Consider the following 7,976-nt stretch of genomic DNA (forward strand, 5'->3'; position numbering starts at 1 on the left):
AAGGCCAGTTTTGTTTACAGACCAGAGATCGGTTGAGACTAGACTAAAGAGCAAGCCCAAGGGCTGCAGCTAGATGGCAGTTGAGGATGGGAATAGAGACGAGCACGTCGCTGAACAGAGGTATCCAAGAGATGAGACCGAAGAGATTCATGTTTATAAATTGCATCTGGTATTTATTGCACCACTATTTAAAAAAAAAAAAAAATATTTGTTAAAAATACTATTTTTTCCGTTTTAGGCTGCGTTTGCAACTAGAACTGCTTAGGAAGTTTGACGAAGCAGCAGTTCAATAAACCCAAAACATTTCCTGACAGTGGTACCCAGCTCCAGCAAAAGGCTCATTGAGAAGAGTTTGACACGGTGGAAAAAAAAAAAAAAAAAAGCATCTTTCCAAGGGGCCAGCAGTCTGGTGTCCAAGCACCTCCCTGGCACGAGAGAGTCCAGGTTCAACTCTGTGCTTAGAAATCAGCAGCGCAAGAATTTACTGCCTGTGTAAATGCTCTGACCGTAAGGCTACTTTTGGATCTCTTTTTTAGCGCTAAAAACCCTCAAAGCCTTGAAGCTAGGATTTCATGCAGATGGGAAGAATAAAAACTATCATAAACAGTTTAATTACTTAAGGAAGGTGTCCCTGCCCATGGTGTGGGGACTGGAACTAGATGATCTTTAAAGTTCCTTCCGACCCAACCCATTCTATGAGTCTATGAAATATTTAGGTGGCTGAACACCATAGAGCTCTAATTGTGACTGCAGCTCTCCCTTCACCTGCCTTAAAATGTGCCTTTTACTTTGCTTCCAAGAGGAAGCTTTCTGCAAAGTCTCCCAAGTAACTTCTAAGCACCAATCTCAAAGCCAGGAAACCTGCTGGGATGTGGGCAAACATTATTTCTTCTTTTTATATACAAAGCTCCCATGAAAACAAAGAGTTAGGAGCCTGGACACACAAGAACACACACTAGCTTTTGGTCATGGATGCTTACTTTGAGATACTCAACATCGGTTTTCACCAATTAGCACTTCCATCATCATCCATGGGATTAGAAGGCACTCAGTACACACAAGCATCTCAGAACAGTGGTAATGTGAAGAAGGATCAGCACTGCCAAAATACATGCACCACTGCCTTTCTAAGTCAAGTGTTACTAGAGAAAAATAAACAGACAAGAAAAAGTGGCCCCTCTGGGGTCTCATGACTTTGAGGAAATAGTAAATATGTAAAAAGAGATCTCAGTGATGACTTCCAACACTTTCTCAGTGTTTCAGTTCTCCTTTCCATGGAACAAGAACAGTAATATTTCCAAGAGTGCCAAGTTCCTAGATGCGATAAATTAAAACTAGCAAAAGCTGAGGTCCTCAAACACTTCCATGGCCTTTCCCACCATAATGCGGGAATCTCCTCTCACAGCCCACGTGATTGCGACTTGAGTCCTTCGTTGCTTCTGCCCTCTCCTCTGCCCATGCCTCCATGAAACCAGTGCTGGTGGAGGAAACCAGCCTTTCCGTGGGAAGCACCGTTAGAGCAGCTGCTGCTTAGCAGCAGAGCACAGAAGCAACAAGACATTCAAAGCTGGAAGAGAGGTGTGAGACATAAGTTGTTGACACATGGTGGGAATTATCACATGGTCGTTGTGTTCATCAGTCGGATCCGAAACAAACGGCATGTCTTCTGTTACTTGCTTTTTCTATTTCCCCGACACGTGGAACTGTTTATGATCAGCCGCTGAGGGCTTGCGGTGGTGGAAGTGTAGAGGTAGGAGCTTCTGCGATGGTGTCAGGAAATGAGATGCATGTTTTTATCTTTGTTGGGAGGTTAACTACTGCTCTCAGAGACAGCCTAGCGCATATCTGGTGCTGAGATCAGGGCTGGGGCAGCTGAGCATGCGCCCTTGTTGAGATTTACCCAGATTATTCCCCCAGTGCACCAGCTGCCTTGGATATTTAGCTTGCATGAGCTGCCTCAAAAAGAGCTTTTGGATCCTAGGCAGAAAATTTAGGCACACGAGTCCAAAATCATGTTTCTGAAAACTGCGTAGGAGGCAGTTGCCTCTAATCCTACTGGAATCTCAACTCCATGGGACTTTAGCAAAACTCCCCCGGTGCCATCCCTCTTAGCCCCTCTGTCCATACCACCCAGCCCTGGGGACTGTGCTCTGCATGCCCAGGTAGACGTCGCTCTCTCAGCAGGCACTGAAAGCAAAGATCGAACTGTGTTCAGACCTGAACCATTCTTCTACTTTGTGCTCTGGAAGCTCTTGCTGGTAGCATCCTCCCACCAAGGACTCCTCATGAGAGCAGCAAAGGTTTCTACCATCTCATGAGGTAGAAACCTGCAGAAAGCAATAGTGCCCATCTTAACCCAGTGGCGTCGTGGACACAGCACACGCCCAGGATGTGGGAGACCCACTTTCAGTTTTCTTCCCTTGAGAGGTTTCAAAGCTGCGTCCTAACCATGAGGCCAGAGGCTATTCTGTGGCAAAGATGTTCCCACCCTTCCTGCTGTGGGTTTTCTGCCGAGGAGCCTGCAAAGTGTTGACTTCACACCTCTCCCCTGGAGGTGCTCCTGGGGCTGCACCCGTTCACCTGCCCTGGAAGAGCCCAGCAGGCAGCGGGGAGTGTAAAGGTACGGGGATGTTGTATCACGTAACTCCTGTTGTGGCTTTAGCTGTGAATAAACAAGCGGCCTTATCAGTCCTACTGGCATTGCCAAGCCAGGTGTCATCCTAAGTGGCAATCAGTCAATGCCCTTGATAGCCACCATCCCTCCCGGCCAGAGGGAGGGCTGAGCTCCAAGGCTCACTGCAGCTGTGTTTTCCCAGCAGGTCTGGAACCAAAAAGAGAGCTCACTTCCAGCCATAGGACCCCACTGATCACCTTCCAGCAGCTCCAGAGTTCAACCACTGCCACAACAGACGCGACAGAAGCCAACCCGTGCCTGTGCTCGGCCAGTTCAGCGGCCATGGCATCACTTTTAGCCCCTTTTCTGTCGCAGCTCGAGTGCCTGGCTGTTGACTCAGGTGCACATCTGCCACTGCCACCTTGCTTGGGGGCAGTAATTTCTAACAGAGAGGCAGGTAGAGCGACAGGAGGGTCCATGCTAAAATCCCCATGACAGACAGATCCATCAGGGCTAGTGAGCCAAGCTTAACTCCGGCTCACCAAAACACACCGCATGTCCGCCGTGCTATAGGAGAGGGTTTTGACCTGTTCTTTGCACAGGAACAGAAGCCAATTCCTCAAAACTTTTTTTGTAGATTTCTTGGCATCTTACAGACCCATTTTTTTTTGAGTCCAAGGGTTATGTGGGGATATTAACCGTCATTTGCAAAATTACATACAAATGGGTTCCTTGTCCTAATGGTTAAGCAGAAAATCTTGAAGACAAAGACATTTTAAATTGAAACCAGCTTGAATGCTGGAAACGCTGAAGCTTTCCAGCCTTCAGACAGCTGCCTGCACCTTCTTTCCCTGAACTCCTCTCTCCTGGCCAGCCTACAGACTCCTGCACTCCTCCTCCCAGATGCATTGCTCCTGCAGAGGCACAGCTCGCTCCTGTTGTTTGCCTTTTCCTCCCATGATCAGCAAAACAGCAGCATTTGGACACACGGTGGGTGAGTTCTCCAGTTAAGCCACGCTCCACAACCATGTCCTAAAATCTACTGACCCGGGCAGTGAGTCCCGGGAGCAAGATCTGTTGGCTGGGAAAAGGAGGAAATGCATCCCCAGAAGATGGACTGATCATCACTAGCAGGACAAGACACTAAGGGAGTTTTGCTCTGCATCAGTAGTTCTGTCTTGCTCACTTGAAGAGCTCGATTATGCTATATATTCCTTCCTGTGATTTTTAAAAAGTGATGCTTCCATAGGGGGCCAAAACTTCCTTTCTTAAGCAGATATACCATAAAGTTATTTTCGTATATATATCTCTGTATATACATATCATCATAACTGTATCATCTAAAACATGAACAACTGGAATTCTGTTCATTCCCCGTGAGTCCTCCTAAAACACAGACAATTCTTTGCCAGAAGAGGTTAGCTACACAGTTTATTTATTTCTGCCGTGTATATACTGTACCCAGTCCAGGGGTGAGGAAACAGCCAGGGGAGCTCGGCGTCACGACAGCTGAGTATCTGTCCCTACCGTCACCACGGCTGAAGCGTGACGCAGCAGGCACAGCACCTTTCCCCACGCTGCTGGTGACCCGCCAGCCGGATCAAAACAAAAAAACCACAGGAATAGGTGATACTGTCTTAATACTCAACATTTTTGGCACGTTGTCCTAGAGCTATGGGTTCATCCACCCCCTGCACGCCCAGCTCGGAGGGGAATCACCGGTAAAATAAACCTCCTATGTGATTAAATAACCTTGTAGCTGAAGTTTATGTTCATTCAGTGTATTTCTTGCCAGCAAACCATTTACGCAGGTTGTGCAGGTCTGTGACTGCTCGTTCCTGGCTTTAATTGCCAGAAATGGACCAGCCAATCACTGTGATGAGTAAGGCAGTAAATAAAGACATCATGTAGGTGCCTGATCATAAACACTATTTGGGATAAATTAAATCCTGGGCTTACATTTGCTCTAACTTGTCTAGCTCGTAACCAAAAAGAACTGCTTTAAATGTGCTTTTGGTTAATGAAACCAAAAACATTCCTGGAATCAGGTATATTGCCCACAGTTTGCATCCACCATTTAGGTAAAATTAAAATACATGGAATTCTGTTTAAACATAAGAGAAAACTTTTTTTTTTTTTTTTACTGTGAGAATGGTTGAACCCTGGAACAAGTGGTCCAGAGAGGTTGTGGAGTCTCGATCCTTGGAAGTAGTAAAAAAACAGCTGGACAATATCCTGGGCAGCCAGCCCTGGCTGACCCTGCTTTGACCTGCAGGGGGGTTGCTGGCCCCTTCCAACCTCAACTTTTCTTGATCTGTGATTTCTGTCAACATTTCTAAAGCTGAGTGTGCCCTGTACTATGAAACACAGCCTCAAATTCCATCCATCTGTTGCATTGCATCTCCCAACCAAAATGGGTCGAAGAAGCCTCCTCCTCTCTTCTGCTATCATCTGCTCTGTCTTTTTGTGGCTGCCCTGGTCAAGAGCTCCTCTGGATCAGCTGATAAACCACAATCAAACCTGTTCTTCTCTTCCAGGGGCTTCTGCACCTCCACCTCCCTCATGGCAGACACCGCAGGGAGGGACCCGAGGCAGGAATGGTCCTTGCAGGCAAGACCCACTTGTGTCACCCCTGCAGCCCACCCTGTTCTGAACTGAGGCAGAGATCCGCTCAGACCCTGGGAAATGAGGTTGGATGATGCCTGTTAACACAACCTGTGCAGAAGTTGCAGCCAGCAGACAGGGTTCTGTTCTTGGCCAGGCAAGAAGCTACAGCCCTGAACATCTATTCTTTCCCAAACTTCATGTCTGTAGCAGCCCTTCCAGCATCTTCGTTCATCATCCTACTGCGTGGCTTCTGTGTTCATTCCTTCCTATTCTTACTGTCAGAGATTTTCCCCAAGTTTCTGCTCTCTTCTGCTCTGATGATTGCAGCATCTTCCTCTCCACAAGAGACTTCCCCACTGTGATCCCAGATGTCACCTCTGAGGTCATCCCTCCCTCCCGGCTCGCTGATTTTTCCCTCTTCCCATCATCCCAGCTACTTCTCCCTTCGCTATTGCAACATCTCTGACACAAGCCCCCCTCTCTCAGAGCTTTCCCTATCTGCCCATGCTTACTAATCCCTTCTAGCTGAGCCACCCTCCCCCTCTCCATCCTCTCCTCTCCCCTCCACATGTTTTTTTTCCAGCGTGCTCGCGGCCTGGTCACATGCCGGTGCTCGGGAAGGTCATATGATGGGTAGGGACTGCTGCGCAAGGCTGTGGCAGGCGTCTGCTGAACACGGGGCCCTGCTAGGTAGCACACCTCCACCTCCCACCCCATCCCATGACTCAGTCGGGTGCTGGACCTGCAGCATGCAGGGACGCCAGGCCAACTGCACGGGCACGGGACGGGAGGCAGAGGCCATGGAGGTGTGTTGCAACTGTAAGGAGGGAGCATTACACACGGGGAGGTGGTTAAGGGGACGAGTCCTGCACCCACAGCCCAGACTGGGCAAGTCTGCTGCCACTGCTCCCCTCTCCTGCCTGCCCGGCAGGTCTCTGCACACACCTCCTGCGTCGTGCTCTGCTTAGAAAAGGTCAGCCTTGCTCTGCGAAGCGTATCCTTGAATCATAGAATAGAATAACAAAACAGTTTGGGTTGGAAGAGACCTTTAAAGGTCATCTAATCCAAACCCCCTGCAAAGAGCAGGGACATTGAACTAGATCAGGTTGCTCAGAGCCCTGTCCAACCTGGCCTAGAATATTGCCAGGGATGGGGCATTGCTGGCAATAGGATAAAAAATTTCTTCCTTCTACCTAGTCTGAATCTCCCCTCTTTCAGTTTAAAACCGTTCCCCCTCATCCTATCCCTACACCCCCTGATCAAGAGTCCCTCCCCCCTTTCCTGTAGCCCCTTTCAGTCCTGGGAGGCCGCTCTAAGGTCTCCCCGGAGCCTTCTCTTCTCCAGCTGAACCCCCCCAACTCTCTCAGCCTGTCCTCACTGAGCATCTTCGTGGCCTCCTCTGCCCCTGCTCGAGCAGGTCCGTGTCCTTCTGCTGTTGGTGCCCCCAGAGCTGGACCCAGCACTGCAGGGGGGTCTCACCAGAGCAGAGCAGAGGGGGAGAATCCTCCCCCTCGCCCTGCTGCCCACACTGCTCTGGGTGCAGCCCAGGGTATAACTGACCTGCACAGAAAAGCCCTCTTGTATTTCCTGTGCCCTGACCTTTGTCTGCCTCTGTCCTTGGACTGGGAGTTCCTGCGATGAATATCAGCAATGTCTGTACATCCCAGGCAGGAGCACGAGCACAAAGTATTAAGAAATGCCCCAAGCTTTTCTTAATTAATTACAGAGCCACTGACTCTTCCTAATAAGATCCACACACTCAGCAGACACAATAAATGGGAGAAGTTAGGCAATTAGGAATAAATGGCTGAGGGGTGAAGCAGAGCCCGGTGGGGGACCACCATCCTCAGGGACATCTCATTCTCTCCCATCTTCATATTGCATGTGCTGCAGATAGATGCGATAGATGTCCTTTTCGTTGAGACGCTGAGGAATGAGACTGGATTCAGGAATGGGATAACTGATGGGTTTTCAAAGTAAAGCATGCCAGCTGGTTAAAAATTGAAATTAATAATATTGTTGGTATAAGTGAAGCCAACAGAAGGTGCTGCTTAAAGTGTATGTTTGTGGTTTAAAATACCATTCCCCTTTAATGTGAATCACAGTGAAATACTGCCAGAGCATCTCCTAAACACTAGCCAAATCAGTAATCAGGACCACAAAGAGAGGAAGAACGTGGATGAGCTGTCTGACCCAATTACCTGAGATTTGCAACCTTAAAGCTTGAGTGCAAATTAGCAATAATGGAGAGAACTAACATTATATATATTTATAGGGCTTTCTAAAGTAAGTAACAAATGAATTGTTTTTAATACATAATTCCTTCTCTTTCCTATAGGCACTGGGAAGTTGAGTGGCGTGCTCAGAGCTTCCTCGTTTTGGTGTCCATCCAGACTTACAGGATCAGTTTGGAAAGCCTGAGTGCCACTGAGATAAATTTAAAGTGGATTTAGGAGTGCTGACAAGGAAGCTCTAGATGGCTGGTTTGGGCTTTAGTCTGGCAAGTTTTTGGAGAAGGAGGAGCTATCAGCTTTCTAATTATTCTGCCAGAACGCCAACTTGCAAGATCTTTTAGCTGCTAATTACCAGAATTGAGCCCAAAAGCCAGAGCTGTGCCCCAGTCTGTCAGACCCATCTAAGCAGGCAGGGGAGCCGCTGCCTGCTCTGTCAGTTCCTACGGTCTCCTCTCGAGCTGCAGTCCAGCTGAGTGCTGAGTACATCTCGTTGATGGTGGCACCACATCCACTCCAGACTG

Source organism: Strix aluco, chromosome Z (assembly GCF_031877795.1).
Source record: "Strix aluco isolate bStrAlu1 chromosome Z, bStrAlu1.hap1, whole genome shotgun sequence".
NCBI lineage: Eukaryota > Metazoa > Chordata > Aves > Strigiformes > Strigidae > Strix > Strix aluco.